General features: G+C 50.8%; 1 protein-coding gene across 1 annotated transcript in view; it reads right to left on the reverse strand.

Annotated features, from left to right (window-relative positions):
- PRRC2B (proline rich coiled-coil 2B) overlaps nt 1-13,198 on the reverse strand; it is an 85,099-nt gene extending 71,901 nt beyond the window's left edge. The window contains exon 1 of the mRNA XM_068988187.1: nt 13,075-13,198. The gene's annotated coding sequence lies outside the window, so the exon portion shown is untranslated. The remainder of the gene's footprint in view (nt 1-13,074) is intronic.
- Nucleotides 13,199-16,897: the final 3,699 nt, after the last annotated feature.

Genomic DNA, 16,897 nt, shown 5'->3' on the forward strand with positions numbered 1-16,897 from the left:
AGTCTGACATCCAGGAGTGCTGGGCACTGGAGAAACACCTGCTACTGTGATTACAGGGCCCACACTGGCCACCAACGGGCCCAGGCCCAAAAAAAGGCCCACAGTTCTCCCAGACTCTGTCCGTACCCCTGGGGCCACGGTGACTGTGCAGGAGAGTCTGGCCCAGGGTGGAGTGGGGTCTGAGCAGGAAAGCATCAGGTAAAGAATCCCACTCTTAATTTAGGGTCTAACGGGCACATGGTGTGCGCCGGCTACACGCTCCTCACCCACTGGGGTCTGCCTTGTGTCTCCCCAAGCACAGCACTTGCTCAATGGTTCCGGTGACCATCGTCATCATTGCTGATCTACTTAAAATTCTTACAGCTCCTTCTTTCACGGGCAGTGGGGTCAGTCCCTGTTCACCTAGCTCAGCGGCACACTGGCTTGAGCTGAGGCCTGAGAGAGGACTCGGATAGAAATTCATTTGCAATCTGCAGAGAGCTACTGGCCTATTTCACCTTTTCAACATGCAGTTCACTTAGCAAGTAGAAAAAAATTTTTAAATAAAAAACTTAAGGCAATTTCAACATACAGCCAGGGATGGACAGCTGGACGGATGTGCCACATAAAGGTCTCCCTGCCCAGGGTCAAAACTTAGCAAGGACCTGGCAAATAAAAGAAACACAGGACACATAAGTTCTATTTCCGTTTCTCCTTCCTTTCCTGCCTCCAAATAATGGCGAATTATCAAGTGAGAAGCACTCTGCAAATGCCATCGCAATCTATATTGTAAAATCTGATTTAGCAGAGAACAGAAGTTGGAGATGGCATTTGTATTGGATTGTTCCTTTTAACCAGCTCAACAGAGCAATTTCTGAGGACCAGTGATATATAAACAGACATGACTGAATTGATTAGATTCCTGTGACCCCCATCAGGGCCCCGGAACCAGGAGGTGAGGCACTTGGGGTGAGTCTGAGCAAAACTCAGAGTCTGGATGATGCTCTACCAGGGAAGAGCCAGTAAGGCACCAACCCGCACCAACCCAGGGGTCTGGCCCATAGGTATGTGTCTTCATTTGAATTTATATGGGTTACCTCTGTAATTAGTTATCTCTGTTAACTAATAGGTATTTCTAATACACATTCAGTGTAACAAATTCAAATGGTCCTAAAATAGGCAAAACAAGTCAATCCAACTCAAAAGGTAACAATGTGAACTTGGTGGATGCTGTGTAAAGCTATCAGCAGTTTTTTTTGTGCTCTTGGACTTTCACTCTATAGATGAGGGTTGTTACTGTATCATGCAGAAACTTGCTTTCTTTTATTATTGCCTGCTTTCTTTTTATTATACATGTGGTCTTTTTTTTTTTTTCAAGAAAATGCATACCACCGAGACTCTTTTTAATGCCTGCCTAGTATTTCACTGCACATTTGTGCCACATTTGTTTACCCATGCTCTCCAGACATGTAACTTATTTCCAACCTCGTCCTGTGACAAATAATGCTACAGCTAACGTCCTGCTACATATAACTTTACACGTGGGCCAATACTCCTGTACTGTCTGACATTTCTACGAAGCCTATTTTTAGTCTGTGCCCAAAGAACCGCAGGGCAGACAGGGAGGTGAGGAAGGAGAGAACTGGGACGCCATCCAGAGAAACCAGCAGGGCTCAGACCCCAGACCTCTATAATCAGGTGTATCACATGGGAGGCCCTCCGGCAGCTCATGCCCACGGGGATGTGGCACACAGCACCCTTAGAACAGACCCTGCCCTCCTCAGGCAGCCCTCCTCCACCCACCTCCTCCCCAGCTTCAGGCTGCACGCGGCCCCAGAGGAGGCTTGTTAGCATACAAAGCATTCCACCTGGAGGGCAACACCTCCCTCTAATCCGAGCAGGGAATTACTCCACCAGGCTGGCAGAATAGTAATTACAGCTGTGCAGAGGATCCTGCCAACAACGCTGGGGTGGCCGTCCTCACTGTGGCCCCTATAGATGAGGGAGTGGAGGCTGAGAGGTGAAGGACCAGGCCAAAGTCGCATCACGCCCTCTCGCACTCTATCATGCCCATTCAGAGCTAAGCCGCGTGCAGCAGGGTGTGTGTGCTGTGACAGAGATGGTCCATCAATAACTAAGCACCCCAAGCCACTCCTCTTTGAAGAAAATAAAATCCCAATATACTGAAGGCAGGGCTTCCCTGGTGGCTCAGATGGTAAAGAATCTGCCTGCAATGCAGGAAACCCCGGGTTTGATCCCTAGGTCAGGAAGATCCCCTGGGGAAGGGAATGGCAACCCACTCCAGTATTCTTGCCCTGAGAATACCACGGACAGAGGAGCCTGGTGGGTTACAGTCCACGGGGTTGCAGAAGTGTCAGACACGACTGAGTGACTAACACACACATACTGAAGGCAGGGGCTAAAAGGGCCAGGTTGGTTTCAACGCTCTCCAACAAAGTCCAAAGGACTATAGCCCGGGAACCCGGATGCCATTTATTCTCCAAGCCTCAGACTCCAGAGGAAACCCAGGACAATGACAGTCCAGGGCCACCAATCAGGCAAGACCAGGTCTGAAAAGGAAGAACCCCAAAAAGGAGGGTCAAGTGTTGCCCAGGGGCTTTCAGGAGGATGCCAATCTGTCTTTTCAGCACTGGAGAAGAGGAGCCATGCGCCCTCATGCACACAGGCTGCCTTTCAGTTCAGTTCAGTCGCTCAGTCGTGTCCGACTCTGCGACCCCATGAATCACAGCACGCCAGGCCTCCCTGTCCATCACCAACTCCCGGAGTTCACTCAGACTCACGTCCCTCGAGTCTGTGATGCCATCCAGCCATCTCATCCTCTGTCATCCCCTTCTCCTCCTGCCCCCAATCCCTCCCAGCGGGTTATTAATGAGAACTGGCTATCACAGGACCAGCCCCCTCCAGACAGAGCTCTGCTCTTGCAGCCCCAGTTGCCCAGCTATCACAGACTGTGCTGCCCCTTCCTGACAAGGCCACGTCACAGAGCACACGCCCACCTTGCCCCCGCTCCCCAGACTCCCCACGCCAACACCTTGTCACTCGCCTGACGCTCTGTGGAGAGCAGCGCCTGGCGAACGCTATGCTCTGCGGCTGCCAGACACGACCGACACGGCACGAGGACTCACCCAAGCAGAGAGAGCGACCATGGCCCTTTCTGGGCAGGAAAGGACCAAAGTGACGGCGCTGGGGGGCCACATACAGCATGTCTTAAGTATATACACTTAAAGATAGGTTCCTATCTCCTGTTTCCCGGTGGTCACGTCAGGGTAACAGCTCACAGGTGACTAAAACATTCCCATTACTAGAAAACGAAATTATTTAAGACAGCACTCATCTCTCAATCTGAAAGAGAGAGCAACTGCAAGGAATGACTTGTTTCCTACTCTGTGTACTTTCTGGAGTGTCTGGGGTTTGTGTAACGGGCCTGTCCTGTCATTTCATTGCATTCTTTAGTGTTTAGATAAACTGAGCTGTGAGAACCCCTGCTGGCTCAGTCAGCAAGGAACCTGCCTGCAACGCAGGAGACCCGGGATCGACCCCTGCATGGGAAAGATCCCCCAGAGAAGGAAATGGCACCCTACTCCAGCATTCTTGTGGGGATAATCTCATGGACAGAGGAGCCTGGCGGGCTACAGTCCATGGGGTCACAAGGGTCGGACACGACTGAGCGACTGAACCACCACCAAACCTGGCGGTACGGAAATCAACACGGCGTCCTGCTTCTGAGCTGACCAGGTGTCATCAGCACAGCAACCCTGGGAGGCAGGTTCCATCCCCTCTGGGCAGATTGAGAAACAGGGGCTCACATATGGAAACAGGGGTGAAGGAGGTCTGTTTAAGGTCCAGAAGGTCTGTCTGCCTGACGCCATCAACTTCAACAAACCTTGTCTTTATTCTTTTCAAGACATTTACCTAAAACTCTCCAAGAAAGAACAAACTCAGTGAAGGGCAGCAGGCAGTGATCAGACGCTCCTGTTGGGCGTGTTTACCTTGGAGAGAGTGGACAGTAAGGAGAGCGCCAATGCCCCAGGGAGGCCCTTGGTTACACTGTCTGAGCTCCTGCCCGTGAGGGGGGTGCTGTGAGGCTTGGGTTTAAATCTTTAGCACAGGGCTGAGTACACAATTAGAAACCTCAACCTCCAGCGAACTAAAGAGCCCCAAGTGTATAAGCCTGCCTGCTCCAAACCCCCAGGCCCTCAGCTAGTGCTGGATCCAGGAGCCATTAATAGCTACTGTTTACTGAGCGCCTGCCCACCTGTGCCAGGCACCTTAGAAGCACTTCAGCACAGGACCCACTGAATCCTCCCCAGTGCTAGGAGGCAGGTGTCACTGTGACATTTTGCAGACAAAGAGAATGGAGACTCCAGAAGGTTACATCATCTTAATCACCCAGCTCACAAGTGGAAGAACCTGGATATGAAGACAGCTGACCAAAGCCAAGGGCTACTCTCCCTCAGGAAAAGGAATTTAACGGATTCTCTCCAGGTTCCAACTAACAATAACAAGCGCAAGGGCTGGCACTCTATTCCCCATGGCACCCCGCCCTGGGCACTCGTCTCCCGGAGCACCTGGCCTGATGAAATCCCACCCAGGCGTTTCCAGGGGCTTCGTTTCCGTAGTCACTTCGCCCACTAGGTGTGAGCTCCCAGAACAGACAGGCGGGGAAAGTGGGGGCCAGAGACAAGTGGGTGAGTAAAGAACTGGGAGCAAGAGGGCAGCGGCCTCCAGATAACCCCTCCCACACAGCAGCCGCATCACTAGCAGCAAGACCACCGAGGGCTGTGATGCAAGCCTCAGAAACCCCCGGGAAGGCTGCTGTGAGAACTCCCCAACGGGGGCAGTCCCTGAATGCACAGAGGCTAGAAGAAAACAACTGTGCCAAACCCCATGACTTCAACTGAAAAGGAAAATCAAAGGAAACCTGGCTGCCTATGCCTCTCCGCACACCAGCCCCACCAGCCCCCATCGGCCTCATCTGAGCAGATGCCCAGGCACCTGCACTGGAGTCCTTGGGAATGCCACCTCTGCTGTGCCTGTCAATGCCAATCAAAGGCTGAGATCCTACACCAGACCACAGGAAGCCTTCAACAGTCGCTGCTTTTAATTTGGGAAACGTGTGCGCCCAAAATGACCTCAAATGATGATTCATTTAGAAAAGCCCCCAGTTCAGAAACACCCACTCTCGTATACTATTTTATGTAAATTGGCACAAAATTTTTTAAAAAAGAGTTTAACGGAACTCTTACCGAAACGCTACTCAACGGGAAGACCCCACACTACAGAAACACAATCGCAAGTGCTATCACATACAAATTATATGTTTATGAAGACAAATTCGACTGAATTTCACCAAAATTGTATTATTATCCAAAAACTAGAAATAGCCCAATGTCCACCGATAGGAAACAGGGTAAAATCATGTGAATCCACAGATCATTCTCTGTAGTCACTAAAATAAATGATGTAATCAGTCTACACAGGTGTCATGGAGCACACCAAGACATTACGTGAGGGGCAGCCTGCTGTAGGTCTACACACACACACACACACACACACACACACACACACACACAGGGAATGGATACACACGACATTAAGTGAGAGGGGCAGCCTGCTGTAGGTCTACACACACACACACACACACACACACGCACACGGAATGGATACACACACATACACACGGGGAATGGATACACACACACACGACATTAAGTGAGGGGCAGCCTGCTGTAGGTACACACACACACACACACACACACACAGGGAATGGATACACACACACGACATTAAGTGAGAGGAGCAGCCTGCTGTAGGTCTACATACACATGCACGCGCACACACACACACACACACACACACACGGGGAATGGATAATGTGCATAATTTTTCTTCCCTGCTTTCAAACAACGGTCTCCTTTCAGAAAGACTGGGGAAGAACCCTTATATTTTTCAATATAGATTTAATTTTCCTAACTACTTTCTAAAACAAATCAACTGGGACTATCTGGGCCAAGGTTAAGATTAAGACCTATTTTTGTTTTCTTCTTCCATACACGTGCATATTTAAAAAAAAACCTTACAAATATTATTTTAAAAACATTAACAATATGATAGACCTGTATATATTAGTCTGGGGGAAAAAAGCTCATGATTAAGTTTGAAAATGAAGAAAAGAACAGCATGAGCCCACCTTTGCTCTTTAGTATGAGAAGGATAAACACACCGAACCATAAATGACGCCTATTGCCTTGGAAGCTGAAGAGAAGAGCATTCATTTTTCTACACACACTTGCTTTTTTTTTCCCCAGTAAGTATATTTTTGCAATTAATTTTATATCAGAAAGAATTCCACTTTATGCTTCAGGGCAGTGTTCCACTCTCCCCAACTATTTCTGAACACTCAGCCCATTCAGACCCACGGACAGGTTGGCCCTCCCAGACCAGCCTGTGTGTTCTGCACGCCCTGGAACAGAGCAGTTCTTTAAGCTCTGAACTGGATGTAAACAACACCTGCCAAAAAAAGCTCTAAAGAAACAAAGGAACCGTGGAGAGAGTGCTGGAGGTGACCTCCTTTTTCCAGTTGGTGCGGCAGTGGGATTCACCCCCCCAATTCCACACAGAGATGAGCTCGAAGCACGTTGGGAAAATCAACTCAAGGCCTGGAGCTGAGGTCCTACCCCACCCCCCCAGCATTCTCACCACATCCACACTGAAGGGCCTCGTGCTCTGGAAAGCAAGCTGACTCACTAGCTTTCTTCTGCAGCCCAGGCATTTCAACTTAGAAACACATTTTTAATACTCCAGGGCTCCCTATTTTCAAGAGGAGCTTACTTCAAGTCAGCTACGTTCTCCAGAAGGCCTTCCCTGACCTCCTGAACCCGGGCTGAGCTGGGCTCAACTTCTCACCCGACATGTACGGATGGAGGGCCATCTGTGTGAGACGCAGAGCATCAGGAGGCGGGAAGTGAAGAATCCGCTTCACGTGACACGCATTCCACTGGGGCGTAAGGGCGAGTCAAAAAAACACAACAAAAATGTTGGGCAGTTCCCAGGCAGTCCAGTGGTTAGGACTTTGCACTACCACTGCAGGGGGCCCAGGATGGATCCCTAGTGGGGAAACTAAGATCCTGCATGCAGGGCAGCACAGAAACAAACAAACAAACAACAAAAATAAAAAAACCAAAAGTATTTCTAAGTTGCAGGCCATCTACAGACAAAGGGATAAACGAAAGGCGGTCGCTGAGGGCGTAACATAGACTGCTGCTGCTTGGTCGCCTCAGTCGCGTCCAGCTCTGCGTGAGCCCAGCAGGCTCCTCTGTCCGTGGGATTCTCCAGGCCCTCCTCCAGGGGATCTTCCCAATCCAGGGATCAAACCCAGGTCTCCTGCATTGCAGGCAGATGCTTTTACAGCTGAGCCACCAGGGAAGCCTGTAAGAGACTACTGTTCAGCCTTAAAAAGGAATGGAATTCAGACACATGCCACAACAACACAGATAGATGAGCCCTGAAAACACGCTAAGTAAAAGAAGCCATTCACCAAAGGACAAATATTGGACAATTCCATTTATCTGAGGGACCCAGACCCATCAAACTCATAGAGACAAACAGTAAACTGGAAGTTGCCAGGGCCTGAGGCAGGGGGAATGGCTGGTGGAGGTCGGGGGGCGTGTTAATCAGTGCAGAGTTCCAATGTGCGGGGACGATCAAGTTCTAGAGACAGACAGTGGTTGCACGACACCGGGCATGTACTTAATCCTACTAGGCTGTACACTTAAAAATGGTTACAATGGTAAATCTTATGTCATTTCTATTCCACAATAATTTTTAACAAAACAACAATGAAAAAAAAACAACCCTGTATTTAAAGTTGTGGAAAGAAAGCAAGAGGAAAAAAGCAAACAGAGAAGCAGCAAGGGCTAGGAAGAATCATGGAGGGTGACGATGGAGATGGGCGGAGCGGCTTGGAAGGCCTCTCTAAGGAAGTGCTATCTCCCCCCACTGGACATGAGCTCCTGAAGAACATGAGTGGAGCATCCACATCTAAGTCCCAGAACAGTAAGTGTCTAAATCAAGACCTCTGTCCACATCCAAGCCAGGAAACAGAGGAAGACCCCAACTCCACTCATCAAAGGGCTTCGCCAGGACTGAGACACCCAGAACTCAGGGGTCTAAGAAGGAAGCCACTTTGTGACCGAGGCTGGACATAGAGGTAGCCACGGCTGCAGGAGACACTGTTGCTGAGCCAAAGCAGGAGCCTGCACACCCTCCAACTGGGAATTCCACCTACAGGAAACAGCAACGTGGACCCAAGGCTTGGTAAGCAAGGATGCTCCCTAAAGTCTTGTTTGTAAGAACACAAAGTGGGTAACAACAATCTAATAATGGAGGATTAAGTAAATCATGACATATCCATGTAACAGCAACTATTATTATTATTAAAAAATCATGTTTTCAACAACGTGGGGAAATATACTATAACATTAAGAGGATCTATAATCCCTGAATAGTGTATATAATAGTATTTTCTAATTTTGAAAAAAACATATAATCAAAGGAAGGAAATCCACGAGTCTTAATGCAGTTGCCTCTGGATGGTGAGGTTAGAGGTGATTTGTGTTTTTATTTTTGTCTTTATTTCTTTCAGTATTTTGCAGTCCCCCTACCCCTCAGGGGAAAGGTTGTTTTTTGGGGAAAAGTACTTAAAGGGCCTTGCACCATGCCTGGCCAAAGTCCGGCAGTGACTTCTAAAAGCAACACGTACTGTTTTTGCATTACCACAAGGAGGAAAAGGCTGGCAGCTTTCTTGAAAGGAAGGACACCAAGCAGAGCTACAAAACCAGTTGCAGAGGTGAGAGTGGAAGGAAGTCACCTGGGAGAATGTGAAGGACTGCCAGCAACTCAAGATAGACCACACTCTGCCCACAGACACCTCTCCACCTGCACAGCTTCATAAGCCAACACCCTCACAGGAGCAACCCAGCCTTGAGCTCAGGCCGCACAGAAAACCACCACCAAAAAAAAGCAAGCACAGCTCAGAACAAGCCCAACCAAGACTTTTGGCTCAACTCAGGAAGGCAGGCCTCCCTCCCAGAGCAGATTCCCACGTGCCACCCAGAGAGGCACAGCGACATCACCTACAGCAAAGCCCAGGTCCTCCTGTTCCCAGGGGAGACGCCAGTCCAAATGGCACCTCGCTCACCCAAAAGCCTGTCTAAACAATTCTATTCCATCAGGAAGCTCACCCTCTCCCACCTCTCTCTCATCTGTGCTTTTTCTTTTTTTGCTTTACTTTATTTTTTGGTTGTGCCACAAGGCACGTGGGATCTTACTTCCTTGACCAGGAATCAAACCTGCACCCCGTCTGTTGGAAGCACAGAGTCTTCTAGTGGTCTTAACCACTAGACCACCAGAGACATCCTTACTTTTCTTTTTTAAATTGAAGTACAGTTGATTTACAACATGTTTAAGGTGTACAGCAAAATGATCTAGTTACATATATTTTTCTTTTCAGATTATTTTCCCTTATACACTATTACAAGATACTCAATATAGTCCTGTGATATACCTCGTTGCCTCTTTTTCACTGAATTTTATAGTTGATTTACAATTCCTGAGTTTCAGGAAAATGACTCAGTTATATGTACATATATTTTCCAAATTATGCCTTTATTTCTTTGTTCAAAGGACAAATCCAAGGTTTAAGTCTGTACAAGCCCCAGGAAAAAAAATCTTAAGAGAGAAATCAAGCTATGATTGGAAAAGAAGCCAGTCTAGTTTGCCCTGACTAAAATATGAAATTCAGGACACAAACCCCAACACCTCTCTGTTAGAAATTTTCTTTTTCACAGGGAAATGCACTGCTTTAAAATCTAGTGTAGATAAGGCCCTATTTAACACCTGCCCACCCATAGCAAGATACACACCTTTGACAAAAGAGAAGCCTCATTATCAAATTTAGAAATACATGTACTGGCCCAACTGGCCTATTCTGGTTTGAAATAGAAACAAATACAGAAATGAGCAATCTTAAAGCGGTAGAACAATGAGACATACAACCAGCATACAGCCATTAGCAACATGAGTCAGTACTTTGTGCAATAAAAAAAAAAAAAACTTGGAAGCACAATAAAACAATCCTTCAGAAAAAAAAAAAAAAACCCTGATTTTTAGAAGGGAGTAGGGAATGGGCCAACCAAAAGACTTAACAAAAATCCCTGGGCCAGGCTCCAGGCAACTAGACCGGGCAGGAACTAGTTCTGACTTGCCATTCCTGAAATTCCTCTCTCCCAAGGTTTTCTGGCTCTTCCTTCCCCAGACTCTCTTTTTACCCGTTTGGGCTTGAAGGAGACTGGAGAGGACCCAGAATGTTTAAGGAGAGACAAGCACCTACAATTGGCTGAAACAAGCCCCTCCACCGTGCAGGTAGCATTAGGGAGCCAGTCAGAGCTGAAATTCACAGGTAAATAAAAAGGTTGTGGAAGGGGCAGTGAATTCATCACATCACCACCCAGCTAACCTCCACAGTGCTGGGCCAGACTGAAATCAGACGGAAAGGATGGGCCAAGAGGCAGGAAGTAGAGAAAATTGAAAGGATGATTAGACCCACTAGAACGTCTCAGTCACACAGCCAGGAGGCCAGAAGCTTCCAAGGAGGTTTAAAAAAAAAACCACACACAGAGAACAAAACAAAACCAAGGTGGTTGTGGGAATGCCAGAATGAACTGAAACAAATTCCCCACTGACTGCAGAACCACCTTATGTTCAAGCAGAGTCTCCAGGGCCCTTTACAAACAAGCTATAGGTTTGGTCCAGAGGTAACTTAGGTCTCAGTCCTTACCCATGGCCAAGACTGAGGTCTCCCCAAACTAGCCTCAGTCCTTCCTATGGTCTCCCATAAACAGCACAAACCTCAGACTTGGCTGAGTAGCCTCTCTCTTTTGGCTTTTCTGGTGCTACAAGGCAAAATAAAAACATCAGCTACGGACAGAATTTTGGTGGTTCCACCAAAATGACAGGAGCAAAAGATCAGGAATTAAAAAGACACCAGAAAACCAGATAACCAACAAAAACATACATACATACATTTTCATCACCCTCCCATGGATGGAAGTGCTTTGCTGCAAATAGTATGTGAGGCTCCCAAGAGCCCCAACAGATACCCAAGGCAAGGTGTAATTATTCCCATTTTACAGATGCAGGAGCTGAGGCTGAGACTTGCGTAAGCTAACCCAATGAGGACCAGAATCCAGGCTCCAAGGGACACATGTGTCCAAGCAAATGTTTATTTGCCATTCCCGACGGAAAGCAGTTACCCTCAAGAGGCAAGACTCCCTGGGCCTCTGCTTGTTGTCCTCAGCCTCCAGCATCTCATGTTTTCTGCTGTGCCTTAAACCCAGTTGCGGGAACAGCCTCAGAAAGGGCAGGCACCCCGATCCCAAGGGAGAAACCCACTGCCACACAGCCCAGATCGATGGAGTTCCTGAGTGCTCCAAAGCCTGCTCTTCTCCAGCCTGGTCTCCCCACTGAGCCCCAGTGCTGAAGGAGCAAGAGCCCAGTGATGTTCCGTGCCCTGCAATCCTTCTCCCTGGCCGTGCCTCAGCCCAGCACCTGTGGCATCTGCCTGACCGCTCAGCATGAAGGGTGGCACCACCAGTGGCTCAGCTTCCATCCTAGGACTTGATGGCAGGTGTACAAACAGCCACAAGAGAAACCACCATTAAGCACCAACTATGTGCCAGGCCTTAAGAGGGAGAGGATGCAAGGTCCCTACCTGTGTCAACGAAGGCTCTGGGAATCTGAGCTATTTGACAGAAGCAGGGCTTGCACCTCAAAGTCAGGGCCTCCCCAGGCCCACTTAACACCCCAGCACTGCGCAAACAGGGCTAGATGGCTGCAAGTGGATTCCCAGAAACCATGCTGAGACTTCAAATGGACGGTTACAGACACCAAACTGGATGATGTACAAAGCCACTTAAAATGCACACAAAACCTTACAGAAAAACAACAATCTCAGGGACAAGTGAACAATCCTGTGAACCAAAGCCTTCTAAAGGTTTCGAGCAGCCATGTAGCAAATGACACACTCCGGAGAGCTCTCAGCCCCCCTCCCCCCCCTCCTTCCTTCAAGTGACCATTCGGCTGAAAAACACCTCCTCGGCTCGCCTCAAGGTGGGCTTGGACCTCCCACGGTATTTCGAAAGAGGGAGAAAACGGTTAAAAAAAACGCCTTCCAATTTTACGAAGGCAAATCCACTCTTCAGAGGCCCGCGATTTCAACAGTGCTGGGTTTTACTTGGGGCGGGGAGGAAGAGAGGGAAAAAAAAAAACCATCTGGCAGGCCCTGAGCGGGGAGAGATCCAGTTTATTATTGAACATTTTCAGCAACAGAGCATTAAGTGTTTTGAAAATAATGCTCTCGTTCCCGCACTCAAAGCGCGGCCTTCTGGGCGACTGTGAGCCCCCGGCCCCTCGCACCCAGGCTGGCAACCCTGATCACCAACTTCGGGGACACCCGGCGAGGGGCGAGGGACTCCGCCCCCCCGGCCCCGAGGGTCGGCCCCGGGCCCCGGCCCTGCATCCCGCGGCCGCTCTCAGGAGGAAGCAAGATGGGGGGCCGGGCGGCAGGAAACCGGCCCAGACTCCTCGGGCCGCCGAGACACCCGCGGCCGCCGGAATCTGGGCCGGAAAGGCGACTCCCCGGGCTCTCCGCAGCCTCGGCCGCCCTGCGGCCCCTCCCTCGGAGGCCCCCCAGCCCCGGGGGCGCCCCGACCCCGCCGCGCGCCCGAGCCTAGGCCGCTCGTCGCCGCCACAACAATGGGGAGAGGGCCGCCCGCCGCACCCCCGCCCCACGGTCGCCCCCAGCCCGGCCCCGCGGGCCGACGGCGGCGGCGCGGGGCGGGCCGAGCCCCCGCGATCGCGGACAAAGGTCGGCCCGGCCCGAGCGCCGCTGTCAGTCAGCAGCCACCGAGAGACAAAAGCCGGCCCGGGCCGCGCCGCCTCCATCTTTCAGCGCCGCGCCCGCCGCCGCCGCCCCGGCCCCGCGCCGCCCCCCGCCGCCCGGCGCCCCGGGCCCACCTGGTCTAGTTCCGCGGGCGCGACTGGGCCGGGCGATGGCGATCGGGCGGCGGTCAGGCGGCGGGATGGCGGCGGATTGCGAGGCGGCGGCGCGGCTGCTCGCTCGCTCGCTCGCTCGCTCCCTCCCTCCCGGGCTCGCTCGTCGCTCGCTCTCTCGCTCGCTGGAGCCTCGGAGCCTGTGTCTCGCCGCTCGCCTCCCTCCAGCTCTCGGCTCCCCGCCCCCCCGCCTGCCGCCGCCCCCGCCTCCGCCCGCCTCCTCCTCACGCCGCCACCGCCGCCGCCGCCGCCTCAGCCCGCAGCCGCGCCTCAGCCCGCGCAGCGCCCCCTGCCGCGCCTCCGGGGACCGGCGGTCGCCTCCCGCCTCCGGGCCCGAAGAGGGGGGGCTGGGGTCCCGGGAGAGGGGGGTCGAGCTCGCGCGAGGGACCCAGGGAAGGGCCTGCAGGGCCTAGGAGACGAAGCCGGGGGTCGGGGGCCCGGGAGAGGGGGAATCTGGGACGGGGGCCCCCTGAAGAGGCCGGGGAGCGAGGGCGGAGGGGGGCCTGAGGGGCGGGGCTGAGGGAAAGGGAAGGAGGCCCCGAGGCGGGGCTGGGTCGGGAGGCGGGCAGAGCGGGCCGGAAGAGGGGGTGCCGGGCTGGAGGGGGCCAGGGGCGGGCGAGGCCCTGGCGCAGGGCGGCTTGGGAAGCGGGGGGGAAGTCGGGGGGCGCGCGGGGGGCGGTGAGAGCCCGGATCCCCGCCCCCCGCCCCCCCTTCCCGCAGAACTGCGGCGCCCGCCGCCAGACGGGGCGCCCGGCTGTTGTTACAACACGTTATTTCACAGAAGCCCGGAAAGGGAACCGCAGGCATCATGCATTGTGAATTCAAAAGCAAGATTGTCGCCCAGTCTAGATACTTTATTACATTTTCGTAAGACGGACAATAATAAACTCAGCCTCTTGAGTGTGTGTGTGTGTGAAGGCCAAACAAAAGGTCAGGGAGAAGGCACGCTGCTCCGGAGACCTCTGCGGTTTGAGGGCTCAGGGGGCATTCTCGCCTTTTATTCTGGATACTTGGGCACTTAGGAAAGCAAGCGATTTGAAAGAGCAAAGACAAAGAAATGTATCTGGAGCCGGGAATCCAAATCGTCTCTGGCGCTTGTCCATACACACCGTCAGCACCGACGGGGAGCGGCCAGCCGCGGGGGAGTGATTGGTTTCGTTACATCCCAGCTGCTGGGCGGATATTGATTGTTCCAATTCACAGGTGAGACACGGAGACTCTGAGAGGTGAAGGAACTTGTCCAAGGCCACACAGCCAGACTTGGGAGGAAAGTTAACCCGTTTCAGCTTAACTCGGATCAGGGTGAAGTTTATGCTTAGCACTGAGCACCGCAGTGCCTGGCACATAGTAGGCGCTCAGTGAATATTGGTTGGTTTGTAGAATGGCGATGAATGAGTGTCTGGCCCTTGACTCTCTTGGCTGGAAGGTAAGGGACTCTGGAACTCTTTAAGAATCAGGAGGTTATCTCTTTTATTATCTGGAGAGAGAGGACCAAAAAAAAAAAAAGATGAAAAGTTTGGAGGGTTTTGAGTGCTCTGGAAAACAGGTGAGGAAATACTACAGATGGCAGGCAGGGAGAAAGTCAAATGGACAAGAGAAAGGAGAGTGACGCCCTCTGGGGACAGCAAAGGCTGCTAAGTCCCTGGGAGTTGAAATGGCGTGCTTCACGAGCACCAGGAAACCCGGCTTTTGTCCCAGTCTCAGGAAATCATTTTCATCCTGCACTTCTCTGGGGTGACAACAGCCACAATGCTAGGTACTGTTTATTGAGCACTTTTCCGGGCTGGGCAGGCTGGTAAGCACTTTACAAGAGATAACTCAATACATGGGAAACAGTTATTATTGTTCCCACTTGATGGATAAGGAAATTGAGGTCATGGGTGGTGGAGCAAGGATTTGACCCCAGCTGTGCTGGTCTGTGGGGAAAACAAGGCGAAGATGCTGGAGCAGGGAGAGGGGCTGTTATCCTTGGACTAACACTGTCAGTTAGGGCTGGTACCTGGGGTTTCTCCAGGACCCTGAAAGTGTCCATCAAGCTCTCCCAGAACTGAAGACCCAGAGAGGACAGAGGTAGGAAGGAGAAAGGGATCAGAGTATGAGGGCTGGACCAGGGCTGGACTTTGGGGTCATTTATCCCCAAGAGACCGCGGGCAATGTAGAGGGGAACAATCAATGAGCCAGTTTCATTTCGTTAAAGTTACTAAGAGGGCGACAGAGGATGAGATGGTTGGATGACATCACCGATTCAGTGGACATGAACTTGGGCAAACTCCAGGAGATGGTGAGGGACAGGCAAGCCTGTGTGCTGCAGTCCATGGGGTCGAGAAGAGTCAGACATGACTTGGCAACTGAACAACAACTATAAACAGCAGTAGTCAGAGCTGGAACATTGAAAGGAAGTGTGAACTGAGTGGCCCAAGCAAGGCAAAGCTGGGGAGAGCTGGCATGAAGCAATAGACAAGAGATAGTTCAGTTTTTTGTTTTTTGTCATTCAGTAGCTAAGTTGTGTCCTACTTTTTGCAACCCCACGGATTGCAGCATGCCATGCTTCCCTGTCCTTCACTATCTCCCAGAGTTTGCTCAAACTCATGTCTATTGAGTCAGTAATGCCCTCCAACCATCTCATCCTCTGTCACCCGCTTCTCCTCTTGCCACAGTCTTTCCCAGCATCAGAGTCTTTTCCAATGAGTTAGCTCTTTGCATCAGGTGCCAAAGTATTGGAGCTTCAGCATCAGTCCTTCCAATGAACATTCGAGGTTGATTTCCTTTAAGATTGACTGGTTTGATCTCCTCGCTGTCCAAAGGACTCTCAAGAGTCTTCAGCTCCACAGTTCAAAAACATCAATTCTTTGGCACTCAGCCTTCTTTGTGGTCCAACTCTCACATCCATACATGACTAGTGGAAAAACCATAGCTTGTTCAGCTTAGGGGTTCTTCTTCTTCTTTTAAATATTCAGAAACTATGCTTATGAGTGGAGAAATCTCTTCGAACCCCCAAACTGAGTCAGAGGGAGGATTCCATCTATTTCTCACAGCCAATTGCAGATTTTATGAATCCATAATTTTATTTGTCCCAAAATGTGTTCACTGTTCTTGGTTACATTGAAATTTAATATTTTTGTATAACACATGCATATATTTCTTCATTCATGATTTTCTTTTCTAAAACCACATTATGGATAGATTTTTATTTCCTTTGCATTAATTTCACATGGAACATGGAAAGCCCATCATTGGTCATATTCAGGTCTTTTTTTTTTCTTCTTAGCCCTTTGGAAAGTTGCCTCCCTTTGTGCCCCCTCTTCTTCCTCTCTCTCTCTCCTTTTTTCCCCTCTACTTTCTTCTTCTTTAACCCCCAGTGGCACACTCCAACCTTCCCTCTATCACAGTCCCAGTCTTCCTGGTGGTCCTCATCTTTGTACATATCTGTGGCCTCTATAAGACTAGGAGCTCCTCCAGACAGACTCAGTGAATTCTTCATTTTTTAAATTCCCCTAGCCCACAATCTGTATCACATCGCAGGTGGTTAATGAGAGATGATTGAATGAAAGAAGAAAAAAAAAAAATGAAGGGACAGAGAATCTTGAAGGTCAGAATTTGACCTCTGCTGTGCCCTATAGTCCTGGCCTCAAAAGGAAGCCAGAAAAGCTGCCCCTCATCACTCCACTGCCTGGAGAGCCTGAGACTTTGCCGGGTTTCTTTCATGCCTCCCTCAGGAGTATTCACCATTGGGACTCCCCTGGTGGTCTGGTGGCTAAGACTCAGTGCTCCCAATGCAGAGGGCCTG

This window comes from Capricornis sumatraensis, chromosome 1, assembly GCF_032405125.1.
Source record: "Capricornis sumatraensis isolate serow.1 chromosome 1, serow.2, whole genome shotgun sequence".
Taxonomy (NCBI): domain Eukaryota; kingdom Metazoa; phylum Chordata; class Mammalia; order Artiodactyla; family Bovidae; genus Capricornis; species Capricornis sumatraensis.